General features: G+C 42.9%; 1 protein-coding gene across 3 annotated transcripts in view; it reads right to left on the bottom strand.

Annotated features, from left to right (window-relative positions):
- pacrg (PARK2 co-regulated) overlaps positions 1–21,907 on the bottom strand; it is a 145,969-nt gene that overhangs the window by 64,684 nt on the left and 59,378 nt on the right. The window lies entirely within an intron of this gene.

Raw genomic sequence — 21,907 nt, 5'->3', positions numbered from 1 at the left:
CATTTGTTATGGCTGTTAATGGAGACATTAGCTAGCAGCAAGGATGAACTTGTTGTTTACTGAACAGTCTCTCTCCCTACCAACTAAATCTAGAAGATGAAAATTCCAAGTGATTTTGAGGAAATCAGTTATTGCCATAAAGCTCCATTTCATTATTTGCCCTTCCTCTTTGTTTGTCCTTGGCTTTGCACAATATCTAGGGCTGAAGCTCCTCTTGCAGCCATTTATAACCTTTACAGTAAACACACACACATACACACACCCACGCACACAACAGCGGGAGGGACAGCTGTTCAGGAGATCATGACACAGCGGCATGTGGCATCTTGTGGGCTGACATGTTAACACCTGTTTACATCATTTGCAGGACAGACAGAAAGAGACACACACACACACACACACACACACACACACACACACACACACACACACACACACACACACAATCGGGCAGTAGATTAAGACATTCGTCCAGCTAACAGGCCACAGGCAGGCTTTGATGTTTTTGGCTGAGTGCGCGGGTACTGTGTGACATATTAAAGTGAAGTCTTTCATGTGTGTGAAGTCATCAGAGGAAAGGCACATTGGGCTGGAAAGAACAGCTGACCCAAAGGAGACATGTGTGTGTTCTGAAAACCATATCAAATATTACATGTAGCCATGGCTCATGCAATATCCATGTGTACTGTCTGAGTGTTTATTTGTAATAGGGGTATCAGATGTAGCATTGCATCCCAATGGCACTATTGTTGAGAGAGGGGTTATAGAGGTTGAAAGGGGGATTCTGTATTTCATAAAATGAAAGGTAATCTCTTTGGTATGGAGGCAAATAGCCCCCAAGAGTCAGCAGTCCTTGAGGACAGCTGAAGCCATAAGGAGACACACACATATACACACAAACACACACACACACACACACACACACACACACACACAAGCACCCTGCTGGGTCATGCTGGTCTGTGCTGAAATGTCACCCAGGCAGTGGCACTTGGTGCTTTCAAGTTCCCAGCCCTCGCCCTGCCGCGGGTCAGAGCCGAGACTTCAAAGCAGGACTCACCATCCCCCACCCACCCACAACCCCCCTCCTCCTCCTGCTGTCAATCCTCCCCAACACATCTTAACCCCCCAGGTAAACACAGAGCCGGGGAAGGAGAGAGAGAAATGGAGAGATGGCAAGATGGCGACAGAGACGGAGAGCTCACACTGTTAGCGCGGAGAGACAAGGCTGATTGCTTTGAGGCAATTTTCGGGCCAACCTTGACCTTTCCCTGCACTTGGTCAAGATCATCATTATGAGTCAGGCGGGCTGGAGACTAGAACAAAAGCAAACATGAGCCCAGAGAGGAGGGGAGCAGAGGGAATGGCAGGTTACAGAGGGTGAAGAGAGGCGAGATGACACTAAGGCGCAGCATTGCTTGCTCGCAGTCAATGGCGCACAGGGACAGATCATACCATATAGTACGCTGCTTTTAAAAATTTCTTACGCCATATATATATATATATATATATATAAAGACAATCCCAGAATGTTAACCATAAGATTTTGACTCCTAATAGCAACGTGAGATTATTTCACTTAAATGGTCTTCAACTGGAAATCAACAGTGTTCATGCTGGAAAGATGTATCGACATTAGAAATAATATTGGTTTATTTGATTATACTTTGGGAAACAAAAAAATGCTGCTCTTTTAATACAAACAATAATAAGAGGATGGAAGGAATTCAAACGTAGAATGAAACATAAAGTTTAAATTGAGGGTTAAGAAAGTGAAAACAGGAAAAGAAAAGTCATAGCCCCTAAATTGACTTTATGGTAAAGAGGTGTGCTATACTGAGAGTCTACTGTACATTTAGTTGTCACATGTGTTTCTCTTTCTCATTATATAAGGTGGATGTATAGGAGTTTAAATAGCTGTTAAATTTCTTGTAGGGCTGGGTATCGTTTAGAAAATTACAATACCAGTACCCTTAAAGTAATACCGACACCAATAGAGTATTTCCTTTGATACCTTTTTTTCCACTTCATTCATCATTATGTGAATGGAAGCATTTGGTTGTGTAAAATGTCGCCATCACTCTTCCCCATACAGTTGATTTTTACACAAATAAAACCATACAAACAAGTAATCTTTTGCCATATCTGGGTACAAAAAGGGTTGAATGCATTTGCCTGGAGAAGTTTTGATACTACATGGTACTTGGTTATTTTGGTGAATACCATCCCGATACTGAGTAACGATAACCGGCCCTGATGACTTGTGAGTTGTTGTTGCATTGGCGTGACGGATTTCCTCACCAACAGAAAGACAGAAGCTTACTCATTTAACACTGTCAGTAGATTAGGTCTCACTATTAGGCACAGACACGATCTCACCTACCCGGTTGTGAACCTGAGATGTGGGAATAATTACCTGTGAGCATTAATGTGAAGTTGTTGTGAGGATGTATCTGAACTCCGTGATGCTCTTAATCAAAATCACATAAACAAGCCCTTAGAGACAGGCTGAAGATTCCAGTTAGCACCGAAGGAGTGGGGACAATCAGTAAACACCTTCACATACTCACACTCTTACATGGTGCACACACACGCACACACACACACACACACACACACACACACACACACACACACACACACACACACACATTCCCAGGGAATCTTAATCAGCGGCTGCGCTGAGCGGTAACTCTTGCATCCGTTATCGATTGTCCGCCCAGGTTTGTTTGTCTTTGGGTGCCTACGGGAATCCCCCTGGAGTCCGGGGAGTCAATGAGAGTGGAGCACAGAAAGACAGCCAAGTAACAGCAATTAGCCTTGGGACACAGACCTGTGTGTCTGCTCTGGTCAGAGCTGCAACAGCAGACACACAGCAACAGAAGCAGACTTGACTTAGAGCTAGAAGTCTGAGGAAAGCCTCTGCTCATTAAACAGCAGCATCAGAGGTCCCTAACAGGCCAAGGGGACCAGCAGGAACAAAAACAGAAGGTTGCCACTTTAAATACACAAGAGCGAGAGTGTGTAAGGGTGTGTGTGTGAATACATATGTGGGTGAATGAGTGTATGAACACTTACATGCAAGTCCATATGTGTGTGTGCTCAGACGTGATAAGCTATCGGGCTGGTTTGCCAGTGTGGTGCGATTCTTATGTGTTGAAAAGGCAAAATCACACAGAAGGCTATTCAGGGGGACAAGGTACGGCGTGAAAGAGCGAGCGAGAGACGAACGCAGTGAATGTGCATGTGTGGACTATATCCAATGTGATTTTGAGCAACTAATTGGCCGTTTCCATTGTATAAAACAGCATGTGGCCGCTGCAGCGTGGGTCGTAGGAGCTAACTAGAGTGATATCGTGGGTTTGGAGGTGCGTGTTTGGATATCAGTCGGTAAAAAAAAGACTAGTTGTGGTTTAATTTATGCATTTATCCCTCATGCTCCACTTCCTGATCTAACAACGTGGGTGAGGGAGGTGTGGGGAGGGGAGGTCTACTGTCCTTTAAGCAATTTATGCTTCTTGGTATACGTTGGTATTAAGGGTTAGGGTTAGGGTTAGGTATTAGTATTAGAGTTTGTATTTAATCTAATCCTGCCTCTGGTGTTTTTCACTGTAGGTTGATTGATTGCTACCTATTGATAACTATTTAAAGTCATTTATCGGTTTGTGTGTAGGATGGTAGGGTGGTAGTGTGGGGTGTTGTATTGTGTTGTCACATTTTACACGTGTGAAACATGTTATACAACTTAAGTCTGATTGATTGATTTAAAGCTCCATATCCTTCTACAACTCTGCGTTTGAGGGCACAGACGCTTCATTTCATACCCTCAACTATTTGATCATATCTCTCTTGAAATGACAACACACACCTATTCCATTTCAGTCGGAAATACGTCACATTGCACATAAGCAAATTAGCTAGCAGACTTTGCCATCCAATCTCGGGTGCTAACCTTTGTTCCCTGACTAAAAGCGTGTCTCATAGGTTAAGAAACAGGCAGTAAGCCAGCTGTTTGACATGATTCTATTTTAATTGATGATGCCATAATGACTTGACCTGGATTCAGCTTTCTGTTAACACAAGTACAGGTTTCTGTATATAGATGAGCTGCTGTCAATTATTCCAGCTTTGAGAGAACAGGCGTTCCTATCGGTGCCGCTTACACTATGAGTCATTCAATGTCTATGGCCAAACACACGTCCATTAGTTCTGCTGGAAGAATAAGAAGCTCAAAAAGGTATGCAGAAGTCACACATAATATGTAACAGTAAACAGTGTGGCAGGCACGTTAAGAGATACACACTCAGAAAGGAAGTATGCATTAAAGGGCTGTACGTTATGTTATGGTCTTGCAGGAGGCAGACATGAACCAACAGGCGCTAAAAATAACAAAACATACCACAGCGGAATTCCTATCTGTCATCAGCGCAATCTTGACTTCCTTGTGTAACTAGGCACGTTGAAAACATGTCAGGTTCTAAAACCCTGTCCGCCATCAGCGTATTGTAGGTGTGTTGTGCTTATCACCTAAAATAAGAAATGTGATTTCATCAGTTTTTGTTGTTGAATTTCTGTACACGCAGGGCGAGGCAGCTTTCTTATTTCTGACACTGACTGTATTCGTGTCCCATCTAAGTGCTGCAATTGAATAATGTCCCCTAGCTGAATATTTATGCTACCTTATAATGTATTAAAGTTATTATTTAAGATGGAACAATAAGACTCATTTTATAAACTGCAATAATTGTTTTAATTTTCCTCCTTTAGGGGCCAAGGCTGTAAAAAGAAGATCCAATTCAATAAGTAGCAGCTCAACTGTGTTTGTGGATGGCAATATACTGCCTATTAATCTCTCGCATGAATAGTTTGCCCAGCATAAAATGTATCTTTTGGATGCTCAAACAGTCCACAAGGCAAAGCCTCCAGCTCCATTCTGTGCAGCTGCAGACATCACAGTTTGGACTCTGTGACAACTTGGCCGGAGAATTGACCACGTAGATAAATAATGATGTCCGTGAAGTCAAACATGCAAACAGGACATCCACACAGTTACTCAGTTCTGGATTCCAGCCATTCTTTGTGAAGTGGTTTTGACTTTCAACATTGGACTGCTGCGACAACGACAGCAAAGCAAAAAAGTGTTATTGTCATGATGTTAAGAAACCGATGTGTGCGTAAAACCATTAAAACTATCTGTGGTGGTTATGGAGTCAGCCATATCCTCGACAATGCTACCGGCGCCCACCTCACTGCAGGTCGCTGCTAACTTTAGCTCTTACAATATCACTGAGCCCTTTTGTGCATTCAGATGTTAACACATGTTGACATCTCCTCGTTAACTAATTAACACGGGAGCAGCATACGTCCTGGACTTTATTGTGTTATCCTTGACAAACAAGCTGAGATGTAAATGCTGCTTTCTATTGTCGAGTAAAGTGAACTAAACCAAAAGAGCAGCCTCTGTGGCGGATTCCAGATGCAATTTATTAGTTTGCAGAGATGCTACACCTCCTGCACACAGATTTCAATTCCCCTTTTGAGAAAAGCTTTTATAGTAAAAAAAAACAAAACCTCTTGAAAATGTTTAGAAGTTGTCACGAGCCCGCTGCACACAACCAAACTGATACATTTTTCATTCCAATCCGAAACCTGTGCCACAGGTGCAAAGCACACCTCTGGCCATAACATTTAAAAAAAAAAAAAAAACAGTCACAATGCTGCGTGCACTCACTGTGAATATGATAAAGGGAGAAGAAAAAAAAGAGTGGAAAAAAATAGAAAAAGAGACAGAATATTTTGACTTTCTTGGAGGTCACAATAAGAGGAGCAGGACTGGAATAGGCAAGAGATAAGTGAGGAAGAGAGGAGTGAGTCACTCTCGCTATCTCCCCTGACAGCTGTTTCCATCTAACAAGCATGCAAGTATGCTCGATTCAAAGCACTGGTAGTAGAGTGCATGGTGTCAATTGAAATGATACCTAACACAAGCTGGATGAAACCATTTTGGGGCTTCAAAGACAGTTCAAAACCGGGACACAGAGAGCTATGAATTTTATGTGAACCTACCAAACACACACACACACACACACACACACATATGAAACAGAGATGAAAAGAATGTGATTTAGGCACACAGTCGTGCCAGCAGTCCCAAAATGGTGTGTTGAGGATTAAAAGCAGGAAAGTGTTATTAGAGTAATAAACATTAGCCTGAGTAATTGAAAAGGTGACCCTGTTTAGACAGCGTTCCTGTGGAGATTGTGCTTCCGTGTTGAAGATGAAGAAAAACGCCCGGCAGATGTTCTCGTTAGACATTTCACACGGCGGAATAGATCACGAGCTTTCAAAGAATTCCAGGTTGATTAAACAAGTCACTGAATATTTAGCAACACATTTGAAAGAGGCCTGACTTTATTTAAGGAAGACATGTACCTCTAAGTGACATCATCAAAATCATTGAGTTTGTGTTTCTGCAGTTGTTTTGTTTTCATTCAGTTTGAACACAAGAAAGCGACTCGAACCAATTACTTTCCAACATTTTAAACTTAAACTTACATTCTTCAAGTAGCTCATGCAGTTTTTTGTTGCACACAACAGGAACAGCGACCCCTATTAGCCACGGCAAAGGACAATCAAAGGCAATCTTAGGCAGGCCTCTATGGCTGCGGTGATGCTTGAGCACATTGATGAAGGAGTAGAGGGAGCTAATGTTAGAAGATGAGGTGGCTGAGGAAGAGACTGTCTGGAACCTGCTCTACTTTTAAAAGGTGAAGCAACTAAATAAAGATCAGATCAGGACTCCGCTCACTGTGCTCACTGTGTGTGTTTGCGCGGGACAATCTGAGATGGAAGTAGGCCAGAACAGTGGAGAGAAGCAGGAGGAGGAGGGAGGCGGGAGGCGATGTACATAACAAGTTGGGAGAGAAAAAAAAAAGAGAGACAAAAGATTTATTAGCGGGAGTTTTCCTTATCTCGGTGTAATGCGTGCACGTCTGCACACGTGTTGGCCTGTGTGCAGTTAGCATGCACAGATGCTCTGACAGTGTGATATATAGGCCTTTCCAATGGCCGAGCAATGATCACAGCTCGACAGCCACTGGTGTGATTGTGTCTGTGTCTGTGTCTATTTAGGAGCCAAGGCCTCTGCTCTTAGCTTCCAGTGATTACAGCTCAGCAGCCGAGCTTGACAACACACAGGCACAGTGTAATCAAGTCAGAAAAGAGGGAGGTGTAATCAGCATTTCCACTCCAATCAGCCCCAAAATCACTGTCTCTAATCTGCAGCCAGCCATTGATGGGTTTGATTGATAGGATGGATTTGTTATCTGGCTGTGGGGGTCTGCAGGGAGCAGAACAACAAGCAAGAGCAAGAGACACAGTCAGCTTATCAGCTATCGCTACATTTGTTACCGCTCCCCTCGTTGAGCGAGCTGAGCTTTTTCCTCACGGGCTACAACTGCAGCACTCCCCTCATTTATCATACAGAAGAATTAAATGTGGACACTTCAAAGTACTTCCACACACAAGGGTCCCCGGGGGCATGTGTTTTCTCCCTGTTTAAAATGGAAAGGGCCAATCCATCACTGGTTGTTTGTGACGGAAACAGAAGCCACAGAGAGTATGAGACTGTGTGTGTGAGGATGCAAGCGTGCATGTGTCTATACATGCATTAATTACTCACATTATATATATATATATATATATATATATATGTGTGTGTGTGTGTGTGTGTGTGTGTGTGTGTGTGTGTGTGTATCTCTGCATGTGTGTGTGTGATTTGTACATGTCAGATGCACGGTGAAGATAAGGGGACGGAATAATGCTTTTTCAGCAATACCATGACTGTAACATCTACAGCCTGCACAGCTTTGATAAATCCTGCTCCTCTGCCTCACACTGCACTGAAAGATCCTCACAAATGTTCAAACAAATATGCTCATTTTCAATGAGTATGTGATTAATGGGCTCCATTGAGTTTGTGCATGAAGCCAAAACAATAGAGACCAAGACAAATGCTCGGTCTGTTTAAGATAACAAGGCGACATCACCAGGCCGTGTATGAGCCACAAAATCAAGAAAAAACAAGGACGATATAGAATTTAGCAGATACGATTACATCGAAATGTGAAAAAATGATTATCAGTCAGTTTATTTTAATGTGACCTAGCGTCTGTGTCCAAGTTATTATCCGTCACTTACACAGAGAGTTATGTACATGTTTCCTTTACTAAAAAGAAACGACAAATATTGGATTTACATGGCGATATCATCACCAGGCCCACTTCTTCCACGCTTATTTTGCCCAAGCAGTGGAATCAAAGTTTACGTTTTGAAGTTATAACAAGCCTCTAGTTTACTGTATTAATTAATGTATGTCTATCACAACACACTATCTATATATTGTGGTGTATAATAGCCTAAATTAGGCCGAGTGGATATCAGCACAAAAGCCCCGAAGTTCTTTTGTACTTCAAGTGTAGAAGCAAAATGCTCAAGATTGTGTGATTAGATCAAAAGCTCCAGATCAGCTACTAAAAGGACCTTGAGATGAGATTATTGTGTCAACTGCTTAATATTATAATACGTACAATTCCATGACAACTGGGCACACTCCATCTGCTGAAGAAAACAAAGGACAATTATTTAATGGACCTTGAGGGGAGACTGTTTGTCTGACAAATTATCTCTCGCATCAGATGGTTCCTGCCTAAAACCAAAGATCCCAATTCTGCTGAGGCACCTTGATCAACCATGGCGGCCGGCCAGAATTCATTGCTAGTAACACCAGTGGGGGACGACTCCATGTCTAACTGAATAAACTGAAATAAAGAAAGCATTTCAACATTTTAAATTCAACAAGTGAACCTGAGTTTGAGTGTGTGTGTCAAGTGTGCTGAGCCAATAATGCCCACCCTGAGCTGGAGGGAAGCACAGGGAATCATCAGCATCGGTAGCAGTCGGCAGTATGCTTATAGGAGCCAAGCAGGAGCAGCAACAGCAACAGCAACAGCAGCAGCAGCAGCGGCGGCAAAGAGTGTCTGTCAAGGCTCTGTCCAGCTCCTAATGGGATGTTCTTGTTGTTGCCAGCGGATAACTCTCATCCTGTGTTCTGGACTACAGATCAAAGAGGGCCTGGACTCCGCAGAGCTACTAGGGCTGCACAGATGGAGAGGGGCAGAGAGTAGAGTAGGAAAGGTAAGTAAAGGGTAAAATAAAGGTAAGGAAGAAAGCAAGAAGAGTACAAGAAAAAAGAAAGAAAGAAGAGGAAGACAACCTATCCTTTGCAGTGACCATTGTGTCCCTCTGTTCACTCTTCTGCTTCTATTTAGGAAGGTAAAGGGTGAAAAGAGGGGAGCCAAAAATATGACAAGTGTTGACAGCAGTGTTTCCTGAAAACCTACTATGGGGAAGCTGCGAGATGAAAATGGGTTGGATACTTGGTGTGGCAATAAATAAAAACTGGTGAGGTGGTGAACTGAGGCATCTTCACATCCAAAGCTGGCCTATCTTGTAGTGCATGAGAACATGGTCGAACGTTAGCCCTATCTTAATCTCTGTGAAATATGCAAATGAATGCAGAAAATGATTTTGGCATGTGTTTTCCGTTTGTAGTCAAAGTAGTGCTGAACAATCACGTTTGAGCGGGCTTCGGTTGCTTGCAGGTTAACAGTCTGTGTGGAAAGAAAAATAGGCGGAATATATTTGCCGAAATGCATTCTCTGAACCCATCGGCTATCGTCTGACGACGATTTAGCTGAGTTCATATGCAGACACTGTTTATAGAGATTAGCCGTAGACGCTCTTAACTCCAACTACATTCCCGCATGTCAAGTTGCTGATCGGACTGTAAACTGTATCCGTTATCCGTATATCCGCTGACTACACCAGAACCCCCAGAATAATAGCCGTTGACCCCACAGGCTAAATGGCCTTCGTTGTCAGAGCCAATGGGTTCTGGGATTGGCCCTCTCTGCGAGGGTCACTAGTGATGTCAGGGCAAAGCTCTTTGTCAGGTGATATGGAATCAACCTTTTGAGTTAAGAGTGGCAGCCAGCTGTGGAGCTGATGGTCCAGAGATAAGAAAATGATTTGGTGTGATGAATATCAAGAGCGAAAAAAGAAAGGTGAGGGGAGGCCAGCAAAAAAGAATAAACACACACATCTCCATCATCCACCTGCAGGGAGAAAGATGTCTTTCTTCAGGGTTGATGATAGAATCTTCACTCCCATGGTTCAAAACTTTCACTCCCGAGCCTTTGACAAAGGGACTGAATCTAAAAGAGAGGATTGTTTCAGAGAAACTGACTAATGTGCTCTACACGCAGAGCATTATGAGTGGGATGAAAGCGAGATTTTGAAATGTCACAGAAAATGCAGTGCTGCATGGTTCCGAGCACACACACACACACACACACGCGCGTGCGCAGACACACACACACACACACACACACACACACACACACACACACACACACACAGAAATGCTAGTACTACTACTGAAAGATCAATATTTCAGTACAGCCTGACTATGATCTTTAGATAATCAGAAGTGAATGCAAAGTAAAGCACAGCTCTGCTGAAATGTATTTTCCTCCAGTCGTGTATGAAAAAATAACAAGGATTGAGGTGTCAGGATCAACTACTGAACGATTTGTCACTGTTCAAGTTATTGGAAACAGGAAGGACAATCCAAATGAAGCCCAAGGCACAACTTAAAGAGTAAGAGCTCAGTAGAACAATAGTTTTTGTTTTAGCTTGGACCTTCCTAACCTGTCAGAGATGCAAAATGGAGTGGACTAACATCATTTGACCATGCAATACAAGGAGGATCTTATTTCATTGTTTCATTAAATATATCCCACAGTTTGAAGAGTGTGGAGTCACGGTAGAGGATTCATTACAGCAGGTGGTGTGTGACATTACAATGGATGGAGAGAATATACAAAGATGTATGTACAAAGGAGGACAAAAGCCTTTCTTCCATTTAATGTTGTTTTCCCGGATGTAAGAAAAATAGCTGTTGCCCAAAGATGGTGTACATGGATTATACTTGTTCACTCTTGTGTGTGCGTGAGTGTGTGTGTGTGTGTGTGTGTGTGTGTGTGTGTGTGTGTGTGTGTGTGTGTGTGTGTGTGTGTGTGTGTAAGAACACACACACACACACACACACACACACAAATCTATTTTTCGTTTGGAAGGAGGAGAGTGAGGGGAGCAGAAACAGTGCAGTGAAGCAGATGTAATTACAAAAGGCAATACAAGCCGTGTGTCTCCAAGTCTATCTGACCCACATGGAGGAAGTAAGTCAGAGCTTATCAGCGTGCCGCAGAATGGGAAAATCTTCCAGCAGAGGTGGCAAGTGCTCCCTGCTCTTTTCAAATGTGACACATTGTGAAGATGATGGTGGTGGTGGAGGTGGTGGTTGGACTCTAAGTGTAGAGGACAGCAAATGAGGAAATAGTCCCTCCTTCATTCATGGAAGCAGGCAATCTCTGGTTCGCCCCAGGAGGAGAGATTGGAGGCAAATAACAGCACTAGTCCAGTCGTCATATCTCGCAGACAGGAATGCTTAGTTTGAAAATAGCGAGAATGTAGCAAATTAAATGTTTCCTGCTTTGACTATCAATCACATTGCAAAAACTATAAACTGTTTACCATCGTGTACCATTCATTTGTAATGCTGTTCACAAGCCATGCCAACAACAGAGCAGTTATTTGCTGCTTTTGTTTGCTGCTGTTTTGCTCCTGTCATTAGTGTGAAAGATGTGGGGAGATATTGTTTTTAAAGGATATCCTGTGGAGAGATTTGACAGGCATTGTCAGATGACAAAGTGAACAGCGAGGAGATGAAGATGGGTATGCTTCTGACAGGTTTATTGCAAACACTGTAGGTGCAAACTGTCTGGCCTTGGTGCAGCCCGCGAGTACACACACACACACACACACACACACACATGCAGGCACACAAGTACATGCAAGGACCCGCAAGATGAACCTGCCTCTGGTGTTGAAGTGATTGCTTTAGGATCAAAAGGAGGGACAGTAGCATAAGAGAAATGTGTGTATGCAATATTCTCAGGTCCTAGTCTGCCACTCCATTTACAGAGACTAGTCATCTCTTGTATTGACTTGGATAAAACCTCTGCGATGGTGCGAAATGCGGCAGCAACCTCTGGTTTTTAAACAGCAAAAGGAAGTTAATGTCACTTCACTACGCTGTTGCTGCTCGCTTCAAGTTAAGACCTGCCATTAGTATAGTCCCCCCCCTACTCGATTTTCCTCATTCAGCTTTATAAACCTTTGCATGTACTACGACAGCAGGAAATCTCAATCTCAACTCTTCTCCTGCACTCCCTGTGTGGTGGAAGGAGTTATCGAACTCGATTCAGTCAGCGGAATCCCTTTCTGCCTTATAAAGAAACTCCTTAAGGACCTACATCCTAGTACAAGAGCACTAACCTACCTAATATGCTCTTTCATTCTTTCTCTACCTCACAATCATTCTCTAGCTTTTCTTTAAAAAAAAAAAAAAAGGCTAGTGGCACTGGTGGAATGTGGAAATGACTGTTGAGGCACTTATCCTAGAAGGGTTAGGAGAATGCCTTGTCCTTGCTCTACTGTGGCTTGGATTGTACCGCATTTTTAGTCACTTTGGAAAAAATGTCAAAAGCAGAATCCGGTTTATAGTCTAAGCATATTATTTCTGTCAGAAATTAAGCTAAAGTAAACATTGGCTTAAACTGTAATATGACATTAATAACAAGGCTTTTCTTTATGCTTTTGGTAAAATAAAGACAAATACAAATAGAAAAGTCTCTTGAATTTAGCTGTTTCACATGTGTTTCTACTTGAATGTGCTAGCATTACCTGATGTGGGTGCATTATTACTACGAGAGGGGACATCTAAACACTTCCTTCATCTACAGTAACAAGGTGCAGTAAATGCCCGGTCATGTTGCAATTTGTGTTTGTTTTGTATTTGTATCACTACTGTCTCAGTGGTATGCACTCATGCGTGATGGACATTGTCAATTGAAGCCCAACAGGTCCCAAAAAAATTCATTTTCGGCTGGCTCCAAAACCCCAGTAATAAATAGTACTGAGTTGTGAGAAAACAAGCGAACAACATAATCGCAGAGCATTCTGCCTCCAGGATGCAGTCCCCCATTACCTCTGCTGATTCACCGGAGGTAATCACCGATATGGCTCTGGAGAAATCGGAAGGATAAGGAAAGGGGGGGGGGGGGGAGTCAGTTAAACACAAAGAATGAGGAGATATGGAGGGGCCTTTGAATGAAATATGGCTTATATTATTTATTTCTGCTCTCCAGACAGGGCCGTCTGTCATGGCCAGGAAGGGGCCAGAGAAAGTGGGCTAAGTGGTCAGGCCATTTCTTGTGCCTTTCCAAGTGGCTGAATAGATATTAGGATTTTACAGGCTATTACACATGATAATTGCACAGCATATTGAATTTCGAGCAGATTTTCTCACACTGACTTGCTGCCTCTTTTCTATAAATAAACATTTTGCAGTATGTAAAGTATCCATCATATGGGCTATGACTTAAAGGTTGTATTTGACACACAATCAGTACCCATGGCATTTGTGTAAATTCAATAACAGCACTCTACTAATTGCATGGCTTAAACCCAGCTTTAGCTCTTTAGATATTCATCTAAGCCAATTAAGTGAGAGGCGGGTTGGGGATGGGGCATAATCCTTGCTTGAATGTTAGAGTGCACATTCAATAGCAATGTCAGAGGAGGAACAAGTCCACTCCAAAATAGCAGCATGGCTTGGCTGCAATTTATTCACCCAATGCGGCTCTGCTCAAAAAAAAGAAGTTGTGTAAGAGTTTTGTAACAAAGAACACAAAAGGAGAAGCGGTTGCAAACTAAGAACCAATCATTAAGAATGAATAGTTCGGAACACATTCACAAGAGAGTGTGTGTGTGTGTGTGTGTGTGTGTGTGTGTGTGTGTGTGTGTGTGTGTGTGTGTGTAGAGATTGCTATATTTTACTTTAGCAGAACAAGAAGAAGACAAATACAACAACTTCTAACAAGAGAATAGAAAAAATGCTTTAATATCTCTCAATTCTGCAAGGAAGTAGAATCAAGAACAAATGTTAAATAAGAGAGGTTTTACGGTGAAACCTTCACTACAGAAAGAATATAACCGAGGTAGACAGAAGAAATGTAGAGTAGCACGTCCCCAGATACAGTAGCCTTTCACATACTTCCATTTTAATTAATCTGCAAACACTTGCCGTTTACCAGATGCAGTTTCCTCTTAGTGTTCAACAGAGAGACTTGGAAATACTCACACAGTAGACATGTATGAGTATTTGATCACCACGCGCACAATCCTGCACACTGTCTCAGCTCAGTCGTGATAAAGAGCAGAGAGAATACAGATTATGAAATGCTGATGGAGTACCCTCAGCACTACCATTCATCAACATAATTAACCATAATCAGCACCATCCGCAGAGAGAGAGAGAGAGAGAGAGAGAGAGAGAGAGAGAGAGAGAGTGAGAGAGAGGGAGAGAGAGAGAGAGAGCGGCGGATGATGGAGGGAAAGAAAGACTGTCAGTAAAATAATGTTCTGAAGGTGACAGAACTGCAAAAAATAAAAGATTTAATGGCATGTAAAAACAATTATGGTTGAATAAGGGTTTTTCTTAACTGCAGAATATTGCTGTGGTACACATACTGGTCCATCAGTTACCATACCATACCAATGCATTCTTTTTTTTATTCTTCATCTGTGCTGAAGGTACTACATTTCCTGTAGTGCATTTTGAGATTAAACCACGTGTGACAATGATACCATTATCTACAATGCATTGTTAAGGATGTGAGTCTAAAGCTGAGAAATGTGTGCTGAAGCTTACGCTAAAGCTCCCCTACTGCAGCTACACAAACACACTGAAGGCTTGACTTGTCAAGTCTTACCTCCATCATGTGTCTGTATCTCATTTTGCATAATTTTAATAACTGCTCATCAGGGGTCAGCAGACATGCTGACAGATCGTCTAAAATCCTCAGTCAGCTCACGCCATGTCTCCAGCCAAGTTCCCATTACACATGCTGATCTGTTCATCTTCATTCATTATTAAACAGCACAATGCAGCCGGGCCATGTAGGCCACTTTATGGAAGTTTAAAATTTAAATACTTCAAATTTCTTGGTAATTTTGAGAATGACCTGACAGCAGAAAGGTGAGGCGCTGAACACAATCTCAGATTTACAGCTAATATTGTAGTGACAGCATTAAAAAGGTGCAATGTGTAATACATAGCCACATGCTCCAAAGAAACAGGGGGGGGGGGGGGGCAGAATTACTGGGTCCATACAATCTAAATGTGCAGTCATCAGCCAGGAGACCACCCCGCCGAGAGGAGAGTGGTCCGCACTCAGCACTCCGGGAGACCGCGCTTCAGTAAGCGGTTGCAGCAACTCAAATTCAGCCATCATAAACCCCCGGCACCAAGCTGAGTCTTACCTGTGCAACGGCAGCAATAGAACATTTGCTTTACCCACTGGGGGGTCGGGGCAGTCCCCCAGATCAAAGCCTTGGAGGTGGGGTTTGCTCTTGCTGAATTTGGGCTAACTGCTAACTTGGAGTCCTTCTGGTGTGTGAGTGTATGTATTATTGACTAACCCCCGGGGCAGCTCTACTGCTTTGTTCTCTGGACTGAGGGCGGACCGGCACCACAGTGAGTCTCTATCGCCGCTCGAGGTACAAGTGGTATTACAAGACAGTTAGTCAGTTAGCAAGATCATTTCAGTAGATATCTCTGCAACACAATGTATAGACGTCTTTGACTTAACGTCAACACTGTAACCTCTTGACATTCTGTTAGTAATGGGTAGGTCATTTTTACAATGTTTTAGAACACATTGCACCTTTAAAGAGTTTAGTGGGTTACTCTGCATGTGCACAGCAGTCCAACAGTTAAGTGCTATCTCAGGATTCTTTTGTTTAGAACAAAAAAGTATGGTGGCTGCAAATAGAGCTGGTAGTTGTTCATAGAAATATATAGCTTTAGTCTAGTGCCCAAGCACTCCATTATCTAATGATATTTAATAATCTTTGATTAAACTATGTTTAGAAATTGACTCAGGTTTTCTGTGCTGTGTAGACAATTGGAACTAATATTTATATTCCAACTACATTTCACAAAATTGATTAAAATCCAGAGTTTCTGTTAGTTCTGCTGGGTTTTGCTTTTTTTGAACTGTCTTCTTTAAAGGTTGTGTAAGTAAGTTCTACCATAGAACGTTTTTAATTATCTCTCTGTATGTAGAGAGCGGTTTGAGTGTTACGTGTTTCACAAGCGAGTCCGCCAGAAGCCAATCCCCTATGACCCTGACCTTTTCAGGAACTAATAGAATTACAGCACACTGAATGCCAATTAAATAAACACATAAATGGAAAACAAACAGGCAGAGAGAGCACAGGAGTGTAATAGCCATAAAACCCCTTAAGGTAAACACATGTTCCCACAGTAGGCAGCCTCGGTGACATATAGGGTGATGAAGAAAGGGAGGAGGAATGTGTGTGTGTGTGTGTGTGTGTGTGTGTGTGTGTGTGTGTGTGTGTGTGTGTGTGTGTGTGTGTGTGTGTGTGTGTGTGTGTGTGTGTGCGTGTGTGTGTGTGTGTGTGCATTGAAGTACAGAGAAGAAAAGCCAGGGAGGAGGAAGTCAAACAGGCAGGCTGGTCTGTGAATGTGTTGTTAATTTAGCCCCGTTTTAATTAGCCCCTCTGCCAGAGCACAGCAAAGCGGAGGAGGCTTGCGGGTAGCCCTGAAGATCTGGGCAGACTGGCAGGCTGAACGAGGCCACCAGATTGGCATGCCTAACAACTGCCTGTGTCAGACCAGCAGCTGGGCACAGACATCTTCCACCGCGGTTCTAAGCGCCCAAAGGTAAATTCTTTATTCTGCAACTGGCCCGACAATACCGACACACACTCATGCTGCTTTATCAACATCTCTTTTGTTTTTATTCCGCCTGTGCCCTCAGTGGAGCTTTAATTAAATCATGGTTTTCTCTTCTTTTTTTCTGTCTCTCTATTTAACAATGCAAAGACAACATTTGACAGTTGCTTATGATAATGCTCCTGACTCTCACTCTCCAAGGAAACATCTGTTTACAGAGTTCACACTTGAGCTACGCTGAAATCTGGGTGGGTGTCTGCTATGTGTCTATGCGGCCAAGCTGATATTCAAAGAGTTTGACTATTCTATGAGTTTCAATCTTTTAACAACAAAAAAAAGGAAAAGAAAGGAGACAATCCCCTCTGAGCAGCAAACAGTGCGTGCCCTGACGGAATGAGCAAATATGAGCCTAACTGCCTTAGTTTTCTGAGAGGATTTATGACATGGTGTCTTATTATCTGCAGGTCGGATTACTGCCATACGCTCCCTACAAAATAAAGAGGTTTCCACGCCACATAAAGCCCAAAGTGTTTTCAGAGCTGTGCCACACTCCCTTTGCGCTTTCAGCACAGATTTTAAGGATGGCTACACTGTTCCACTTATTTGGTTGACAATGACGAGTTAGTCACCATAAGCCTGATACTCACTTCTCCTGTTTTTTGCCTTTGCACTTGAAGCATCAGGACAATCAAAAGGTCAAGAGGACGTGGCCATTTTTCCTTAGTGACACCAACATGATGAGGTCTCTACTTGAAATGGATATTAATGGGTTGGTGAGGACCCCAGTAACGTGGCAAAGCTTTCCAGTGAAGATAGATTAAGCTACCTGCGGATGGAGATAGCGAATGGCCTGGGGACGGGAAGGAAGAGGGTCTCCTACTTGACTTTGAAGACGGAGAAAGAAGACGGAACACTTGAGATGAAGGAGGCTGATTAACATATTGTGCAGTAGAGAGAGCCCCTATCAGACACTGTCTAGGGAAATATTCAGTGGCCGCCACAGTTAATGGGAGCCAGCATGTTTATTGTCCTGTTAATTAGCAGGGATGTGGTTCGGGCTGTAAAGATACGCAGTCTGTGAATTCAGGGAGGATGCAGGAACAAGTCAACAAAGAGCTGTAGCAACACACAAGCTCATCTACTCAAACAATGATGACAAATATTGTTGGTCAAACCCTTTAACAACTCTCCAGGGAGCGAATAGAAGTCTTCCCTGCATCGCGGGTGAGTAATTGCAAGGTTTGAGCCACTTTTTACGAAGCCTTAGGATAGGTAACTCACTCGTCTGCCAGTTGAGTTGTTTGATCTGCAAACTTTGATCATACAGAATGTAGATTAGGGCATTCCGATTTGACTGTGTACCACAGTGTGAATAAAAAAAGGTCCACAGTGTGATTTTTTTGTACGGTTTTCTTTCTTCTCCTTCACATTCTTATTTCTTACCACAGTACTCCATCAAATAAATGATATAACACGCTTCAGGTGCTTTTGGAAGAGGTAGATATGTTGCTGGTCGAAGCAGACAATACCGACTCAGTATCTTTGATAGTTTTAACCTCACAGCGCCCCTCACCACACACACACACACACACACACACACACACACACACCTGTGCTAATACATCAGCAATCGCCGGTGTTAGGCCGACGGTGTCCTTGTTGGAAAATGTTAACATATTACCAAACCCTAACTCAGAGCCCATTTTAAGTTTCCTTTTTTGGCATGAAGACACGGAGACTAACACTTACCCCTCCGGAACCCACCTTTTGGTATTATATCTGATCACTAGGGGAAAAGAGTGCTCTGAAGCGAAGGCTTTGGGCTATAAACCCTTACAGTCATTTCCATAATTCATATTTCAGCCAGCTTCCAGTAATGTGTGACACCAAAATAGAAATAATGGATTTCCTGGTCTTTCGTTTTCACTCATCACCTTCGGTACAGAACCTCCAGACTATCAACCACACACACACGCACACGCACACGCACACGCACACACACACGCACACACACACACACACACACACTGCTCTGGCCCAGACCAGCAACATCAGAAGACAGTGTTAGCTCTAGGCCTCTAATTGGCCCCGTTTCTCCTCCTCTTGTCTCTCTCTTTGTACTCATGAAAGCACTGGCTATTCTGTCTAATACATATTTCTCAAAAGGGTGGACATACTGTAGCCTGCACTTATCCAAATACAATAAAACTCTCCAAATGAAACCAAAGAGAAATGACAAGGCCATGGTCTTGAAAAGTGTGTGTGTGTGAGACAGAGAGAGAGACAGAGAGAGAGAGAGAGAGAGAGAGAGAGAGAGAGAGAGAGAGAGAGAGAGAGAGAGAGAGAGACTGACAGAATGGGGATGAGATGGAGAGCAGAGGCAGACAGTGAGTGTGTGCTGGCTGCAAACAGTGAGGCATGAAGGACGCTCATAGAAAAAGATCTGTCGCGGGCGTCTCACGGACACAGAGGGCGACAGGGCCACGGAAAGAACAGAGGCTCTTCAAAGTTGACGGTGGCATGCATCACTTAGAGCCCGGAGCCTCCCACCCACAGTTCTGGTCGGCCAATCAATGAGCCTATTGTTGTGATGTATGCGACCAGAGGTTTATGGGTGTCTGTGTGCCGCAGTGTCTGTCTACTCCAGCTCTGAAACTGTTACTGTTGATTATAAAAGACCGCTGCCGCACACGCTCGCTCTGCCTCTCTCTCCCTTTATTCTTCCAACTACTGCAGAGCCAATTTGCTAATGGATGCAGCAACCTTGTGATTTATTGTTGTCAAAGATACGCTTCAAGTAAAATGCACTAAATGATTTAAGTTTGCGGGCAAAATTTACATTTGAAAGCCAGCCCACTCTGGAGAGCGCCTCACATCAAATATGCAAAGTTGATTATGTGGAGCATCTATTTAGTGGTTCTAAATCATTGTTGTAGCCCTCTCAGTGATATTAAACTGGGTATGGATTGTCTGTGGTTTATGTCTATTCTTGGATTCAGTTGCTAAGATGGAAATAAAAAGAGCTACAAGGAAGACAGCACAACCCACATTTCCCACTGTCTGGCAACTTCCGTATTAAATCTGCCTAAAGGTTAAGGTAGTTTCACTGAATTGTAGCGGAAATTTCCACTTGACTCAAAGTACTGTGGGCTGTATGGACAGGCAGTGTTGAATGTAAGAGCCTGTACTCAATTTTATTTTCTGTTTTCTTTTTTTTCTTCTTCTCAGTAGTCACCAGACAGACGGTCAGTTATATCTCCACTCACTTGTACCGGCATGCCAGATCTATAACTATGTCTATCTCTCTGGCCCTTTTTAACCCATGTCAGCACAGACTTATTACAGAGACAGACCCGTAGGAATGTTAGAGAGCTCCCTAGGGTGTCTGGCTGCTGCTGAAACCAGCTGTGGATCCTAAAGCTAAGTGGCCCTCTCCAAAAAACAAAAAGGACAGTCCACGGCTGCAGATGCATACTATTTCTCTCATTATATCGAAGGGGCAAGTTTAAAAAAATTAAGCCTGTTTCCCAAAAGAGGAAGAGAATTACGGCAAAGCACAAGGAAAAATCAAATAAAAGAAAAATAGAAGAAGTAAATCAAATTTCACGAACATGCTATTAACAGGACCTGGCTCAAAATACTAAAATATGTAATAATTACACCAGCAACACATAGCTCTGCCGTGTGCGAATGGTTGTGAAGGCACCCCCAGAGCCTTAGGTCATCCTTACTGTGAACTGGCCAATACAAAGTGTCAATAAAACAAGGAAGTTACAGAAATGATTGCATCAAATATACAAAAAGTTAACTTGAATTGTCTAAAATGACCATTTAAACTAATTGTTTCTTACTTTGTTACAGCTGCAGCAGATATTATAGAAACATAAGAAATACACTGAGAGGGAACAATCGATAGAAATGGGTCCGACAGGCAGAGTCGGCTGCTCACTAAGCCCTGACAGTCCTCATATTAACACCATACATGGAATCGGAGTTTCGTACCCCAGGTCGAGTTCAGGATCAGGGAATTCATTTGTTGGTTTTCCTTGCATGAAATGCTCACTGCAAATCCGCGAAGATTTCTTGGGCTCCCAAGACTTCCCATTGTAATCCTGTCTCTTTACAGCTTTGGTCCATGCTCGCCTTCTATCATTGTTCTTTAGTGCTGTTGGAAATGGAAATAGTTCGAACGGGGGTTTGCAGTCGCAATTTTTCATCAAACGAGTGCAATCGTGAAGCTCACAATGAGATTCTTTCCATTTATTTTCCATTTATTCTCCCACTGTTTGAACATCCTTTCATAACTAGAAGAGCGACGATTACACACTAAAAACTAGCCAAATACAATGTAAACACGCAGAGAAGAAATCCAATATGGCGGCCCTTGTAGAGTTGATGCTCACTTTTCTAGGCCCGCCACACCAGCATGCATTGCGATTCCACTGGAAGCCCGAAACGCCGATTCCATGTATAGCAGGACACACTGAATATCAAGTAATATCCTGCTAGACTGAACTGGTAATAGAAAAGAAAAGCTTTGCAAAGGATTTATTTTTGATAATTTTGATGACAGCATTCTTTAAACCCCTCAGTCATGAGTTTCACAAGTTAGTACTGAGATACACTCAGAGACTGTCAAGGACATGTACAGCCCAACGACAAGCCCTCAGGCACCGCCTTGGGGTCCTCCAACCAGCTTGCTCAGTGACACAACTGGACACACATATACTCAAGACATGATTTCATAACTTAGACCTGCTGCTATCACCACAGGGGGGGGGAACACACTGTACTGGGGAGAGATTGTTTACCCTCTGTACCTCAGCACAGACCCAAGCACTTTTCAAATGTCATTAGTCATTAAAAACAATCTAATATGATCATATCAGCACTTGCCGATAAATCAGAGTGCATTTGACACTAAAAGCCCATTTCTATTCTGCACTGATGGATGTAAAGGAA

This window comes from Cottoperca gobio, chromosome 22 (assembly GCF_900634415.1).
Source record: "Cottoperca gobio chromosome 22, fCotGob3.1, whole genome shotgun sequence".
Lineage (NCBI taxonomy): Eukaryota > Metazoa > Chordata > Actinopteri > Perciformes > Bovichtidae > Cottoperca > Cottoperca gobio.
The sequence above is the reverse complement of the archived record's forward strand: the minus strand, read 5'-3'. Positions and strand labels throughout refer to the sequence as shown.